Here is a 17,595-nt window from a genome sequence, read left to right as displayed (position 1 = left end):
TTAGGTGGAAGATGAGCTCAGGAATGTCTTGTACAACACGGGGAATAGAGCCAGAACTTTGTCATAACTATAAATGGAAAGAAAGTTTTATCATTTTTATAATCAGAAAGAAAAGGAAAGAAAGACGGGGTAGGAAGGAGGGAAGAAAGGAAGGAAAAGAAGGGCGTTTTGGAGGTCATAAAGTCAATACTGCTTAGGCCCTTTTTATCAAAGGATTCTATTTATTTTATTTTATTTATTTCAATTGGTGGGTATTTAATTTACAATATTGTGGTGGTGTTTGCCATACATTGACATGAATCAGCCATGGGAGTACATGTATTCCCCATCCTGATTCGCCCTCATATCTTCCTCCCAATCCAAACCCTCTGGGTTAGCCCATTGAACTAGTCCTGGGCACCCTGTCTTATGCATCGAACATGAACTGGCTATCCCTTTCACATATGATAAAATACTTGTTTCAATGCTCTTCTCTCAGATCATCCCACCCTCGCCGTCTCCCACAGAGTCCAAAAGACTGTTCTGTAAATCTGTTTCTCTTTTGCTGTCTCACATATAGGGTTATCATCTCCATCTTCCTCAATTCAATATATATGCCTTAGTATAGTGTATTGGTGTTTTTCTTTCTGACTTACTTCGCTCTGTATAATAGGCTCCAGTTTCATCCACCTCATTAGAATGGATTCACATGTGTTCTTCCTAAGGGCCGAGCAATATTCCACTGTGTCTATGTACCACAGCTTTCTTACCCATTTGTCTGCTGATGGACATCCAGGTTGCTTCCATGCCCTGGTTTTGTAAACAGTGCTATGATGAACATTGGGGCACACGTGTCTTTTGCACTTCTGGGTGAATTAGCATTTGAATGAGGAGAAACCATGATGACTATTAGCCTGTTAGTGGTAAACCCTGCACATGAGTTTGGTTGAAGGAGTGGGACCAAAGTTGGAGATGGTTGTTTCAAACTGGCTGAGAGTGCTCAGATGGACATGTGTGGTGCTGTCCTGCTGGGGGTCATCTCTGGTTGCTCTGTTCTCACAAGCAACAGAAGATTTTCTTTCCTTCCTTTCATTTCCCTTGTTTCCCTTTCTCCCTCTTTCCTCCGTACCTGAATTTATTTCAGAAACATTCATGTGCTGTGCTGTGCTGTGCTTCGTTGTTCAGCTCACTCCAGACACAGCAATCTGAACAAGATGAAAAGGCAGAGAAATACCCAACAGGTAAAGGAACATGAAAAATGCCCACCAAGTCAAACAAAAGAGGAGGAGATAGGGAATCTACCTGAAAAAGAATTTAGAATAATGATAATAAAAATGATCCAAAATCTTGAAAACAAAATGGAGTTACAGATAAATAGCCTGGAGACAAAGATTGAGAAAATTCAAGAAATGTTTAATAAGGACCTAGAAGAAATAAAAAGAGTCAATTAAAAATGAATAATGCAATAAATGAGATCAAAAACACTCTGGAGGGAACCAAGAGTAGAATAACGGAGACAGAAGATAGGATAAGGGAGGTAGAAGATAAGATGGTGGAAATAAATGAAGCAGAGAGGAAAGAAAAAAAGGAATCAAAAGAAATGAGGACAACCTCAGGGACCTCTGGGACACTGAAACGCCCCAAGCATTCGAATCAGTAGGAGTTCCAGCAGAAGAAGACAAAAAGAAAGGCCATGAAAAATACTCGAGGAATAATAGCTGAAAACTTCCTAAATGGGGAAAGGAAATAGCCACGCAAGTCCAAGATAACCCAGAGAGTCCCAAACAGGATAAACCCAAGGCGAAACACCCCAAGACACATAAGTAATTCAAACTACCAAAGATCAAAACACAAAGAACAAATATTAAGAAGCAGCAAGGGAAAAACAACAAATAACACACAAAGGGATTCCCATAAGGATAACAGCTGATCTATCAATAGAAACCCTCCAGGCAAGAAGGGAATGGCAGGACGTCCTGAAAGTAATGAAAGAGAATAACCTACAACCTAGATTACTGTATCCAGCAAGGATCTCATTCAGATATGAAGGAGAATTCAAAAGCTTTACAGATAAGCAAAAGCTGAGAGAATTCAGCACCACCAAACCAGCTCTTCAACAATGCTAAAGGATCTTCTCTAGACAGGAAATGCAGAAAGGTTGTATAAACGTGAAGCCCAAAACAACAACAGTAAAATGGCCAAGGACCAACACCTATCAATAATTACTTAAATGTAAATGGTTGAATGCCCCAACCAAAAGACAAAGATGGCTGAAATGGATACAAAAACAAACCCCATGATATCTGTCTACAAGAGACCCACCTCAAAACAAGAGACACATACAGACTAAAAGTGAAGGGCTGGAAAAAAATATTTCACGCAAACGGAGACCAAAAGAAAGCAGGAGTCGCAATACTCATATCAGATAAAATAGACTTCAAATAAAGGATGTGAAAAGAGACAAAGAAGGACACTACATAATGATCAAAGGATCAATCCAAGAAGAAGATAAAACAATTATAAATATATATGCACCCAACATAGGAGCACCGCAATATGTACGGCAAACACTAACGAGTATGAAAGAGGAAATTAATAGTACACAATAATAGTGGGAGACTTTAATACCCCACTCACAACTATGGATAGATCAACTAACAGAAAATAACAGAAACACAAACTTTAAATGACACAAATGGTACCCAGCTAGACCTAATTGATATCTATAGGACATTTCACCCCAAAACAATCAACTTCACCTTTTTCTCAAGTGCACACGGAACCTTCTCCAGAATAGATCACATCCTGGGCCATAAATCTAGTCTTGGAAAATTCAAAAAAGTTGAAATCATTCCAGTCATCTTTTCTGACCACAGTGCAGTAAGATTAGATCTCAATTACAGGAAAAAAATTGTTAAAATTCAAAACACATGGGGCTAAATAACACACTTTGAATAAACCAAGAAAATCAAAAAGAAATCAAAATATGTATAGAAATGAATGAAAATGAAAACACAACAACCCAAAACCTATGGGACACTGTAAAAGCAGTGCTAAGGGGAAAGTTCATAGCATTACAGGCTTACATCAAGAAACAAGAAAAAAGCCAAATAAATAACCTAACTCTACACCTAAAGCAATTAGAGAAGGAAGAAATGAAGAACCCTAGGGTTAGCAGAAGGAAAGAAATCTTAAAAATTAGGGCAGAAATAAATGCAAAAAAAACTAAAGAGAACATAGCAAAAATCAACAAAGCTAAAAGCTGGTTTTTTGAAAAAATAAACAAAATTGACAAACCATTAGCAAGACTCATTAAGAAGCAAAGAGAGAAGAACCAAATTAACAAAATTAGAAATGAAAATGGAGAGATCACAGCAGACAACACTGAAATACAAAGGATCATAAGAGACTACTACCAGCAGCTCTATGCCAATAAAATGGACAACTTGGATGAAATGGACAAATTCTTAGAAAAGTATAACTTTCCAAAACTGAACCAGGAAGAAATAGAAGATCTTAACAGACCCATCACAGGCAAGGAAATCGAAAGTGTAATCAAAAATCTTCCAGCAAACAAAAGCCCAGGACCAGATGGCTTCACAGCTGAATTCTACCAAAAATTTAGAGAAGAGCTAACACCTACCTTACTCAAACTCTTCCAGAAAATTGCAGAAGAAGGTAAACTTCCAAACTCATTCTATGAGGCCACCATCACCCTAATTCCGACCTGAATTTCTTTCACAAACATTCAATGTGCTTGGCTGTGCTGTGCTCCGTTGTTCAAGCATGTCAAACTCTTTGTGACCCCAAGGACTGTAGCCTGCCAGGCTCCTCTGCCCATGGGGATTCTCCAGGCAAGCATACTGGAGCAGGCTGCCATTCCCCCCTCCAGGGGATCTTTCCAACCCATGGATTGAAACCTAGTCTGCCATGTTGCAGGTGGTTTTTTTTTTTTTTTTTACTATCTGATCCATCACAAAACCCTTAAAATGGGCTTCATCTGACACTATGTTTTTCATATCTGTAAGATCAAATGGAGTCTATTTTAGTATTTCCATGACTCTCCTTATTTTTAAAACACAGAAAACACATTTATTCCAAGTATACTAATGTCTGTGTCTGCAATGACTAAAATCTATGCCACTTCGGCTTGAGTTTCAGTTCTCAAGGGAATTTTAGTATGATTTTTCTTACCTTCCTTAGATTTAATATGTTCTTAACGTGGTTCAGGGCTAGGTCCATAGTCTTCTTGTGAATTGGCTGCTTATGTCTTTAAACATGTCTTCATAAATTTAAAGGCCAGTGATACATCTTTCTTATAAAATATTGGCTCGTGCCTCTTCCCAATTTTTCTATCAAGTTCTACGATCTTCTAAAAATTCTAAGAGGCATCTTTTGGGTTTGTTTACGGCATGATTTTTCTACCACTTAAAATGTTCAGCAGTGTGATGGACCCAGGGTGAGTAAGCAAGAAATGGATAACAGGATGTAAACACTTCACAGGAAACCCAGGAAGACCCACTAAGCCAACAAACTGTCCCAAGCAGTGCACCTCAGGCTGGTTGACCCTATGAGTCAATTGGAAAAATGAGGACTGAGGTGGAGCACACAATCCATTCCCCTTTCCTCCAGAGACAACCAGCTCAATGAGAGACCATGGGAACTAGATGCACAGGACAGGATGACTCAGTGTTTCGTCCAAGAATCTAGAAGCCTGTGGCAGCTGCTCATGGAAATGAATTCCACCTTGGTGTTGGCTGTGAGGTAAGCTCCAGGGGAGCTTCCAGCAAGTAAACAAGATGAGCAAAGAGATTTGTGAGGGCACGTGTTGAGAAGACCTTTGCACACAAGGCTCACACAGCTCTAGGCAAGCCACACCCCTTGCTGGGAATACTAATCAGCCACTGGTGGGCATTTCCTGCATGGGATCCCCAAGCAAAACTTGAAACATGCATTTGTCTGCCACTTCGCAATCACTCTATTCAAACAAAAGCCTGGGTAGTACTGCTAGTGAGGTGACCCTGAGTCCTAGACTTGAAAAGAGACAGCTCCATTTGGAGCAAGGGCCAGTGTATTCACTGCATTCTCACAGCCTGAATACAAGGGTTTCTGACTGGAGAGCAGAAAATGGAGGTGAGCTCCGGGATCATTGAGACAAGAAGGCGGGGTGTGTGTGACCCATGAGAGTTGACAGAGAGGTGAGGGTGGCAGGTGAGTTTGGAGGACTCTTGAGGGCATTACTAATGCCTCATTTCTCCCATAAATCATCTGAATTGCTCCCCATCCTCCGCTAGAGATGTCAGGATGGGGCTTTGTGATGTCAAAGCTCACCCAGCACCACCATTGGCTGGGGAAGAGAATTGCTGCACTCATAACGCATGAGGGTGAGGCTCCATGAGGACGGGTATATATAGGGGTGCTCAGGGGCTCTGAGCATTCCACTGTGAGTTGTCCAAATGACTGAGGTCACTTGGAAGCCACAAGGCTCCAGAGTAGTTATGGAACACCCACCTCCTGTTTCCCAGGAGAAAATGAAGACCTCCTCTCAATTGAGGTCCAGAAAAAACTGTCAAGGTGAACTGAACTCAGCCAAACTCCTCTTGCCCATCGAAACAACCACAGAAGACACCATCCCCTTTCCTTACTCCGCACATAACCCTTCTCTTCCCACACCCCTTCTCCTGAAGTCATTGTTCCAACCTATCTTCACACTCTTCCCTAAACCAGTGCCATTCTTGCTCCCTGTCTTCTTTTCTCCATGTGGCCTGGGTAACAGTGAGGGTGAATAATCCCATTCCAGCAAAGCTGCCCAAGAAATCTTCTCTGAAAACTCCCACCACAAAAACCATTAAGAAAATCAGATGCTCAAACTCTGTAGCCAGAGTTCCAATGCGAATGAACAGCTGAATCAGAAGGAACCAAAGGAAGTACCAGAGATCATGGAGACCCCTGCCATTCCAGCTAATCTGAAGGAACCAGAGGAGGTCCCAGAGACCAGGGAGACCCCTGCCATTCCAGATAATTAGAAGGAACCAGAGGAGTGCCCAGAGACCATGGAGACCCCTGCAATTCCAGCTGGACCAGTGGAGAGCCAGTGACTTTGGGGCAAGGCTAGACACCTCAGAAATGCTTGGGGTCTGGCCGCTGAGTACTGGCCAAACTCACAGATACTGAATATTATAGCAACAGCATACACTAATAACAAAAATAAAATAAAGTCAAGCTGATGTGAAATTATATTTGTCTCTAGTTCTCCGATAGTTTGGGGCAGAGAGGGCAGGGAAGGGATAAGTGTGTGAGGAGGGTGGGAGATGGCTTATGTGGAGATCGAGATGGGACCAGAAGGTCCAGGTTGCCAGAAATTAGGGGGAAGTACTTGTTCCAGACTGAGCTACAAAGACACACTTCCCATGGGAGAAGAGGAAGAGGACTTGGAATTTGCCTGTGAGAATGCAGGGATGGACACTTAGCTGGGGAGCTGTCTCGTGTTGGGGGGGGGGGGGCGCAGATCATTTTGTTCAAAAGGCATACAAAGAAGCTGCCCCATCAAAATAATGGAATATTGACATTTGCAGCAACATGGAAGGTAGAATATTGAGTAAAATGACTCAGACAGAGATTGACAAATACTGTATGCTATCACTTATAGAATGGAAACATACCGGAAAGTAGACAATATGATAATAATGGAGGTGCAAAAATATATAGAAGCATGTACAGGTTACCAGAGGGGAGGGGAAGAGGGCGGGGCAATACAGAGGTGGGGGAGTGTGAGGCACGCAGTGATAGTCAGTTGGAAATTGAGCTCAAGGATGCATTGTAGAACGTGGGGAATAGAGCCAGGAGTTTGTCATAACTATAAATGGAAAGCAAGATTAAACAGTTGTATAATCAGAAAGAAAAGGAAAGAAAGAGGGGGGGTGGAAAGAGGGAAGCAAGGAAGGAAAAGAAGGGCGTATTTGGAGGTCAATAAATCAATACTCATTAGGCCCTTTTTATCAAAGGATTCTATTTTATTTTATTTTATTTATTTCAATTGGTGGGTATTTGCTTTACAATATTGTGGGGGTTTCTGCCATACATTCACATGAATCAGCCATGGGAGTACATGTATTCCCCATCCTGATTCCCCCTCACATCTTCCTCCCAATCCAATCCCTCTGGGTCAGCCCAGTGAACCAGTCCTGGGCACCCAGTCTTAAGCGTGGAACATGGACTGGCTATCCCTTTCACATATGATAATATACATGTTTCAATGCTATTCTTACAGATCATCCCACCCTCACCGTCTCCCACAGAGTCCAAAAGACTCTTCTGTAAATCTGTGTCTCTTTTTCTGTCTCCCATATAGGGTTATCATCTCCATCTTCCTAAATTCAATATATATGCCCTAGTATAGTGTATTGGTGTTTTTCTTTCTGACTTACTTCGCTCTGTATAATTGGCCCCAGTTTCATCCACCTTTAGAATGGATTCACATGGGTCTTTTTAATGGTTGAGCAATATTCCATTGTGTGTATGTAGCACAGCTTTCTTACCCGTTTGTCTGCTGATGGACATCTAGGTTGCCTCCAGGCACTGGGTATTGTAAACAGTGCTGTGATGGACATTGGGGCACAGGTGTCTTTTTCACTTCTGGGTGAATCAGGATTTGAATGAGGAGAAACCATGATGACTATTAGCCTGTTAGTGGTAAACCCTGCACATGATTTTGGATGAAGAAGTGGGACCAAAGTAGGAGATGGTTGTTTCAAACCAGCTGAGAGTGCTCAGATGGACATGTGTGGTGTTGTCCTCCTGGGGGACATCTCTGGTTGCTCTGTTCTCACGAGCAACAGCGTATTTTCTTTCCTTCCTTTCATTTCCCTTGTTTCCTTTTCTCCCTCTTTCCTCCCTACCTGCCTTTCTTTCACAAACATTCAATGTGTTGTGCTGTGCTGTGCTTCATTCCTCAGCCGGGTCCAACTTTTTGTGACCCCATTGACTGTAGCCCAACAGGCTACTCTGTCCATGGGGTTCTCCAGGCAAGCATACTGGAGCAGGCTGCATTCCCCTATCTCAGGGATCTTCCAACCAGGGATGAATCCTTGTTTGCCATGTTGCAGGTGTTTTTTTTTTTTTTTTTAACTATCTGATCCATCAGGAACCCCTTAAAATGGGCTTCATCTGACACTATGTTTTTCATATCTGTAAGATCAAATGGAGTCTATTTTAGCATTTCCATGACTCTCCTTAATTTTAGAACATACAAAACACATTTATTCCAACTATCCTAAAGTCTCTGTCTGCACTTACTAATATCTATGCCACTTCTGCCTGTGTTTCAATCCTCAAGGGAATTTTACTATGATTTGTCTTACCTTCGTTAGATTTAATATGTTCATAACGTAGTTCGGGGCTAGTTCCATGCTCTTCCTGTGAATTGGCTGCTCATGTCTTTAAACATGTTTCATAAATTTAAAGGCCATTGATACATCTTTCTTATAAAATATTGGCTCGTGCCTCTTCCCAATTTTTCTATCACGTTTTAAGATCTTCTAAAAATTCTGAGAGTCATCTTTTGGTTTTGTTTACGGCATGCTTTTTCTACCTCTTAAAATCTTCAGCAGTGTGATGGACTCTAGGTGAGTAAGCAACAAATGGACAACAGGATGTAAACACTTCACAGGAAACCCAGGAAGACCCACTAAGCCAACAAACTGTCCCCAGGGGTGCACCTCAGGCTGGTGGACCGTACGAGTCAATTGGAAAAACGAGGGCAGTGGTGGAGCACACAATCAATTCCCCTTTCGTCCAGAGCCAACCAGCTCAATGAGAGACCATGGCAATTAGATGCACAGGACAGGATGACGCAAGTGTTTCATCCAAGATGCTGGAAGCTTGTGGCATCTGCTCACGGAAATGAATTCCACCTTGGTTTGGCTGTGAGGTAAGCTCCAAGGGAGCTTCCAGCAAGAAAGCAAGATGAGAAAAGAGATTTGTGAGAGCACGTGTTGAGAAGACCATTCACAAAGCTCACACAGCTCTGGGCAAGCTCGACCCCTTGCTGGGAATACTAATCAGCCACAGGTGGGCATTTCCTGCATGGGATCCCCCAGCACAACCTGAAACATGCATTTCCCTGTCCCTTCCCCATCACCCTGTTCAAACAAAAGCCTTGGTAGTACTCCTAGTGAGGTGACCCTGAGTCCTAGACTTGCAATGAGACAGCTCCGTGTGGAGCAAGAGCAAGTGTATTCACTGCATTCTCACAGCCTGAAGACGAGGGTTTCCGACTGGAGAGCAGAAAACGGAGGCGAGGTCCGTGATCACTGAGAGAAGAAGGCGGGGTGTAAAGGATTCTGTCGGCTGGCAAAGAATTCAATGGGTTCAAGTTGCATTGAGACCACATTGCAGGACGAACGAGCAGTGATTCTCGCTTCCACAGACACTTAAACACAACCTAGTTGTCATGGAGGGAGTTTAGGCAAGATATGAAAAGCTAGATAATGGTGAAAGCTGAGAGACAACAGAATGAATGCCCGAGGAGTGTGGCTGTGGGGCAAGGTTTGGAGGAGATGCACTCTGCCTGCTGTGTGACCCATCAGAGTTGACATAGAGGTGAGGGTGGATGGTGAGATTGGAGGCCTCTTGAGGGCATTACTAATGCCTCATTTCTCCCAGCAAATCATCTGAATTGCTCCCCATCCTCTGCTAGGCATGTCAGGATGGGGCTTTGTGATGTCAAAGTTCAGCCAGGGCCAATATTAGCTGGGAAAAGACTTGCTGACCTCATGAAGCATGAGGTTGAGGCTCCATGAGGACAGGTATATATAGGGGTGCTCAGGGCCTCTGAGCAGACCACTGTGAGTCCTCCAAATGACTGAGGTCACTGGGAAGCCACAAGGCTCCAGAGTAATTATGGAACACCCATCTCCTGTTACCCAGGAGAAGATGAAGACCTCCTATCAATTGAGGTCCAGAAAAAAATGTCAAGGTGAACTGAACCGAGCCAAACTTCTCTTGCCCATCGACCCCACCCCAGAAGACACACTCCCCTGTCCTTGCCTGGCACATAACCCTTCTCTGCCCACACCGCTTCTCATGAAGCCATCTTTCCTACCTGTCTTCACACTCTTCCCTAAACCAATGCCATTCTTGCTCTCTGTCCTGTTTTCTCCATGTGGCCACGGCAACCGTGAGAGTGAATAATCCCATTCTGGCAAAGCAGTTCACGAAAACTTCTCTGAAAACTCCCACCAAAAAAACCTTAAGAAAATCAGATGTTCAAAGCTTTGTAGCCAGAATTCCAATGCAAATGAACAGCTGAATCAGAAGGAAACAAAGGAAGTCCCAAGGACCATGTAGACCCTAGCCATTCAAGGTAATCAGAAGGAACAAGAGGAGGTTCCAGAGACCATGGAGACCCCAGCCATTCCAGCTAATCATAACGAACCAGAGGAGGTCCCTGAGACCATGGAGTCCCCTGCATTTCCCGCTAATGAGAATGAACCAGATGAGGTCCAGAGACCATGAATACCCCTGCCATTCCAGCTAATCAGAACCAACCAGAGGATGTCCCAGAGACCATGGAGACCCCTGCCATTCCAGCTGGAAAAGTGGCAGCCAGTGAATTCGGGGCATGGCTAGACACCTCAGAAATGCTTGGGTGTCTGGCCGCTGAGTACTGACCAAAACAACAGATGCTGAATATTATAGCAACTGCATACACTAAAATGAAAATAAAATAAAATCAAGCTGATGTGAAATTATATTTGTCTCTGAGTTGTCTGATAGTGGGGGTCAGAGAGGGCAGGGAAGGGATAAGTGTGTGAGGAGGGAAGGAGATGGCTTCTGTGTAGTTGGAGATTGGACCAGAAGGTCCAGGTTGCCAGAAAGCAGGGGGAAGAACTGGTTCCAGAATGAGCTTCAAAAACACACTCTCCATGGGAGAAGAGGAAGAGGACTTGGAGTTTCTCTGTGTGAGTGCAGAAATGGACAGTTAGCTGGGGAGCTGTGTTGGGTGTTTTGGGGGCAGTGCCATTTGTTCAAAAGGCATACAAAGGAGCTGCCCCAGCAAAAGAATGGAATATTGACATTTGCAGCAACATGGAAGGGAAAATATTGACAAATACTGTATGGTATCACTTATAGAATGTAAACATACCACAAAGTAGAGCATATGATAATAATGGAGGTGCGCAAATATAGAGAAGCATCTACCGGTTACCAGCGGGGAGGGGAAGAGGGCCGAGCAATACAGAGGCTGGGGAGTGGGAGGCACGCAGTGATAGTTAGGTGGAAGATGAGCTCAGGGATGCATTGTACAACATGGGGAATAGAGCCAGGACTTTGTCATAAATATAAATGCAAAGCAAGCTTTAACTTTTGTATAATCAGAAAGAAAAGGAAAGAAATAGTGGGGGAAAAGGAGGGAAGAAAGGAAGGAAATGGAGGGCATTTTTGGTGGTAAAAAGTCAATCCTGATTAGGCCCTTTTTATCAAAGGGTTCTATTTTATTTTATTTCATTTATTTCAAGTGGTGGGTATTTACTTTACAATATTGTGGTGGTTTTTGCCATACATTGACATGAATCAGCCATGGGAGTACATTAATTCCCTATCTTGATTCCCCCTCACATCTTCCTCCCAATCCAATCACTCTGGCTCAGCCCAGTGAAACAGTCCTGGGCACCCTGTCTTATGCATTGAACATGGACTGGCTATCCCTTTCACATATGATAATATACATGTTTCAATGTTCTTCTCTCAGATCAACGCACCCTCACCATCTCAGACAGAGTCGATAAGACTCTTCTGTAAATCTGTGTCTCTTTTGCTGTCTTCCATATAGGGTTATCATCTCCATCTTCCTAAATTCAATATATATGCCTTAGTATAGTGTATTGGTGTTTTTCTTTCTGACTTACTTCTCTCTGTATAATAGGCTCCAGTTTCATCCACCTCATTAGAATGGATTCACATGTGTTCTTTTTAATGGCTGAGCAATAATCCACTGTGTCTATGTACCACAGCTTTCTTACCCATTTGTCTGCTGATGGACTTCTAGGTTGCTTCCATGCCCTGGTTATTGTAAACAGTGCCGGAATGAACTTTGGGACACATGTGTCTTTTTCACTTTTGGATGAATCAGGATTTGAATGAGAAGAAACCATGATGACTATTAGCCTGTTAGTGGTAAACACTACACATGAGTTTGGTTGAAGGAGTGAGACCAAAGTTGGAGGTGGTTGTTTCAAACCGGCTGAGAGTGCTCAGATGGCCATGTGTGGTGCTGTCCTACTGGGGGACATCTCTGGCTGCTCTGTTCTCACCAGCTTTGGAGGGTTTTCTTTCCTTCCTTTCATTTCCCTTGTTTCCCTTTCTCCTTCTTTCCTCCCTAACTGAATTTCTTTCACAAACTTTCAATGTGCTGTGCTGTGCTGTGCTTCATATTTCAGCCATTTCCAACTCGTTGTGACCCCTTGGACTGTAGCCCGCCAGGCTCCTCTGTCCATGGGGATTCTCCAGGTAAGCATACTGGAGCAGGGTGCCATTGCCTCCTCCAGGGGATCTCCCCAAAACAGTTATTGAATCTTGTTCTCCCATGTTCCCGGTGGGTTTTTTCTTTTTTCTTTTTTTTTTTTTTAATATCTTACCCATCAGGAAACCCTTAAAATGGGCTTCATCTCTACTATGTTTTTCATATCTGTAAAATCAAATGGGGTCTATTTTATGATTTCCATCACTCTCCTTATTTTTAGAACACACAAAACACCTTTATTCCAAGTATCCTAATGTCTCTGTCTGCAATGACTACAATCTATGTCACGTCCTCTCAGTTTCAGTTCTCAAGGGAATTTTAGTATGATTGTTCTTACCTTCCTTTGATATAATATGTTCTTAACATGGTTTGGGGCTAGTTCCATACTCTTCTTGTGAATTGGCTGCTCATGTCTTTTAACAGGTCTTCATAAATTTAAAGGCCTGTGATACATCTTTCTAATAAAGTGTTGGCTCGTACATCTTGCCCATTTTTTTTTTTTTTTTTGATCAGGTTTTAAGATCTTCTAACAATTCTAAGAGTCATCTTTTGGGTTTGTTTATGGCGTGCTTTTTCTACCTCTTAAAAAGTTCAGCAGTGTGATGGACCCTGGGTGAGTAAGCAACAAATGGACAACAGGATGTGAACACTTCACAGGAAACCCAGGAAGACCCACTAAGCCAACAAACTGTCCACAGGGGTGCACCTCAGGCTGGTTGACCCTACGAGTCATTGGAAAAACGAGGACTGAAGTGGAGCACACAATCCATTCCCCTTTCCTCCAGAGCCAACCAGCTCAATGAGAGACCATGGGACTAGATGCACAGGACAGGATGACTCAGTGTTTCATCCAAGAATCTAGAAGCTTATGGCAGCTGCTCTTGGAAATGAATTCCACATTGGTTTTGGCTGTGAGGTAAGCTCCAAGGGAGCTTCCAGCAAGAAAACAAGATGAGAAAAGAGATTTGTGAGGGCACGTGTTGAGAAGACCTTTGCACACAAGGCTCACACAGCCCTGCACAACCTCCACCCCCTTCTGGGAATACTAAGCAGCTGCAGGCGGGCATTTCCTGCATGGGATCCCACAGCACAACCAGAAACATGCATTTCTCTGCCCCTTCCCCATCACCCTGTTCAAACACAAGCCTGGGTAATACTCCTAGTGAGGTGTCCCTGAGTCCTAGTCTTGAAATAAGACACCTCCGTGTGGAGCAAGGGCAAGTGTATTCACTGCATTCTCACAGCCTTAACACAAGGGTTTCCGACTGGAGACCAGGAAACGGAGGTGAGCTCTGGGAACACTGAGACAAATCGGCAGGATGGAAAGGATACTGTCATCTGTCCCAGAATTCAATGGGCTTCAAGGTGCATTAAGGCCACATTGCATGAGGAACGAGCAATGATTCTCGCTTCCACAGCACTTAAACACAACTTAGTTGGCATGGAGAGAGTTTAGGCAAGATATGAAAAGCTAGATAATGGTGAAATCTGAGAGAGAACAGAATGAATGCCCAAGGAGTGTGGCTGTGGGGCAAGGTTGGGAGGAGATGCACTCTGCCTGCTGTGTAACCCATCAGATTTGACATAGAAGTGAGGGTGACAGGTGAGATTTGACGCCTCTATAACGCATTACAAATGCCTCATTTCTCATAGCAAATCATGTGAATTGTTCCCTATCCTCCGGTAGACAGGTCAGGGTGGGGCTTTTTGATGTCAAAGCTCACCCAGGGCCACCATTGGCTGGGGAAGAGACTTGCTGACCTCATAAAGCATGAGGGTGAGGGTCCATTGGGTTGTGTATATATAGTGGTGTCTAGCGGCCCTGAGAAGATCACTGTGAATCCTCCCAATTTTTGAGGTGACTGGGAATCCACAAGGCTCCAGAGTAGTTCTGGAACACCCACCTCCTGTTATGCAGGAGAAGATGAAGTCCTCCTATAAACTGCAGTCCAGAGAAAATGTCAAGGTGAGCTCAACCCAGCCAAACTCCTCGAGCCCATGGACCCCACCGCAAAAGACACCCTCACCTGCCTTTGCCTTGCATATAACCCTTCTCTGCCCACACCCCTTTTCCTGAAGCCATCGTTCCCACCTGTCTTCACACTTTTTCCTAAACCAGTGCCAGTCTCTGCTCCCTCTCTTATTTTCTCCAGGTACCCAGGGTAACCGGGAGTGTGAATAATCCCATTCTGGTAAAGGTGTCCATGGAAACTTCTCATAAAACTCCCACCACTAAAAAGGTTTAGAAAATCAGATGCTCAAAGCTCTGTAGCCAGAGTGCCAAGGAGAATGAAGAGCTGAATCAGAAGGAATCAGCGGAGGTCCCAGAAACCATGGAGACTCCTACCATTCCAGCTAATCAGAATGTATCAGAGGAGGTCCCAGAGACCATGGAAACCCCTGCCATTCCAGTTAATTGGTAGGAACCACTGGAAGTCCCAGAGTCCATGGAGACCCCTGCCATTCCAACTAATCAGAATGAATCAGAGGAGGTCCCAGAGACCATGGAGACCCCTGCCATTCCAGTTAATCAGAATGAACTAGAGGAGCTCCAAAAGTCCATGGAGACCACTGCCATTCCAGCTAATCAAAACGAACCAGGAGAAGTCCCAGAGACCATGGAGACCCCTGCCATTCCAGCTGGACCAGTGGACAGCCAGTGACTATGGGCCATGTCTAGAGACCTCAGAAATGCTCGCGGGTCTTGCCAATGTGTACTGGACAACATTACAGATGCTGAATATTATAGCAACAGCATACATTAATAACGAAAATAAAATACAATCAACCTGATGTGAATTTATATTTGATTCTGAGTTCTCTGATAGTGGGGGGCAGAGAGGGCAGGGAGGGGATAAGTGTGTGAGGAGGGAGGGAGATGGCTTCTGTGGAGTTGGAGATGGGACCAGAAGGTCCAGGTTGCCAGAAAGTAGGGGGAAGAATTGATTCCAGACTGAGCTTCAAAGACGCACTTCCCATGGGAGAAGAGGAAGAGGACTTGGAATTTCTCTGTGTGAGTGCAGAGATGGACACTTAGCTGGGGAGATGTGTCCTGTGTGGGGAGTCAGTGCCATTTGTTAAAAAGGCATACAGAGGAGCTGCCCATCAAAATAATGGAATATTGACATTTGGAGCAATATCGAAGGTAGAATTTTGAGTAAAATAACTCAGAGAGAGATACACAAATACTGTGTGATATCACTTATGGAATCTAAACATACCACAAAGTAGAGAATATGATAAAAATGGAGGTGCACAGATATAGAGACACATCCACTGGTTACCAGCGTGGAGCGGAACAGGGCGGGGCAATACAGAGGTGGGGGAGTGGGAGGCATGCAGTGTTAGTTAGGTGGAAGATGAGCTCAGGGATGCATTGTACAACATGGGGAATAGAGCCAAGACTTTTCCATAACTATAAATGGAAAGCAAGCTTTAACAGCTGTATAAAGAGAAAGAAATTGAAAGAAAGCTGGGTGAGGAAGGAGGGAAGAAAGAAGGAAAGCATGGCGTTTTTGGAGGTCAAAATGTCTATACTGATTAGGCCCTTTTTGGCAAAGGAATGTATTTATTTTATTTCATTTATTTTAAGTGGTGGGTAATTACTTTACAAAATGGTGCTGTATTGTCCATACATTGACATGAATCAGCCATGGGAGTACATGTGTTCCCCATCCTGATACCCCTCTCACCTCCCTCCACATCCCATCCCTCTGGGTCAGCCCAGTGCACCAGCCTTGAGCACCCTGTCTTATGCATCGAACATGGACTGGCTATCCCTTTCACATATGATAATATACATGTTTCAATGCTATTCTTTCAGCATCCCACCCTCCACTTCTCCCACAGTGTCCAAACGACTGTTCGATAAATCTGTGTCTCTTTTGCTGTCTCCCATATAGGGTTATCATCTCCATCTTCCTAAATTCAATATATATGCCTTAGTATAGTGTATTGGTGTTTTTCTTTCTGACTTATTTCTCTCCGTATAATAGGCTCCAGTTTCATTCCCTCATTAGTATGGATTCACATGTGATCTTTTTAATGGCTGAGCAATATTCCAATGTGTCTATGTACCACAGCTTTCTTACCCATTTGTCTGCTGATGGACATCTAGGTTGCTTCCATGCCTTGGCTATTGTAAACAGTGCTGTGATGAACATTGGGGCACACGTGTCTTTTTCACTTCTGGGTGAATCAGGATTTGAATGAGGAGAAACCATGATGACTATTAGCTTCTTAGTGGTAAACCCTGCACATGAGTTTGGTTGAAGGAGTGGGACCCAAGTTGGAGATGGTTGTTTCACACTGGCTGAGAGTGCTCAGATGGACATGTGGGGTGCTGTCCTGCTGAGGGACATCTCTGGTTGCTCTGTTCTCACCAGCAATGGAGGATATTCTTTCCTTCCTTTCATTTCCCTTGTTTCTATTTCTCCCTCTTTCCTCCCCACATGCCTTTCTTTCCCAAACATTCAATGTGCTGTGCTGTTCTTTGTTGCTCAGCCATGTCCAACTCTTTATGACCCCATGGACTGTAGCCCACCAGGCTCCTCTGTCCATGGGGATTCTCCAGGCAAGGATATTGGAGCAGGCTGCCATTCCCCCCTCCAGGGGATCTTCCCAACCCAGGGATTGAATCCTGGTCACCCATGGTGCAGGGTTTTTTTTTTTTTTTTTTTTTTTTTTTTTTTTTTTTTTTTTTTTTTTTTTTTTTTACTATCTGTGCCATCAGGAAACCCTTAAAATCAGCTTAATCTGGCACTGTGGTTTTCATATCTGTAAGATCAAATGGGGTATATTTTAGGATTTCCATGACTCTCCTTATTTTTAAAACACACAATAAACATTTATTCCAAGTTTCCTAATGTCTCTGTCTGCAGTTATTAAAATCTATGCTACTTCCGCCTGAGTTTCAGTTCTCAAGGGCATTTTAGTATTATTTTTCTTAGCTTCGTTAGATTTACTATATTCTTAACGTGGTTCTGGGCTAGTTCCATATCCTTCTAGTGAATTGCCTGCTCATGTCTTTAAACATGTCTTCATAAATTTAAAGGCCAGTGATACATCTTTCTTATAATGTGTTGGCTCATGCC

General features: G+C 43.5%; 1 long non-coding RNA gene across 1 annotated transcript in view; it reads left to right on the top strand.

Moving 5' to 3' along the window:
- LOC122435036 overlaps positions 1–17,595 on the top strand; it is a 30,481-nt gene that overhangs the window by 9,818 nt on the left and 3,068 nt on the right. The window contains exon 2 of the long non-coding RNA XR_006267563.1: positions 10,343–10,422. This is a non-coding gene — a long non-coding RNA (uncharacterized LOC122435036). The remainder of the gene's footprint in view (positions 1–10,342; positions 10,423–17,595) is intronic.

The sequence above is a fragment of the Cervus canadensis genome, chromosome X (genome assembly GCF_019320065.1).
Source record: "Cervus canadensis isolate Bull #8, Minnesota chromosome X, ASM1932006v1, whole genome shotgun sequence".
Classification (NCBI taxonomy): domain Eukaryota; kingdom Metazoa; phylum Chordata; class Mammalia; order Artiodactyla; family Cervidae; genus Cervus; species Cervus canadensis.
The sequence above is the reverse complement of the archived record's forward strand: the minus strand, read 5'-3'. Positions and strand labels throughout refer to the sequence as shown.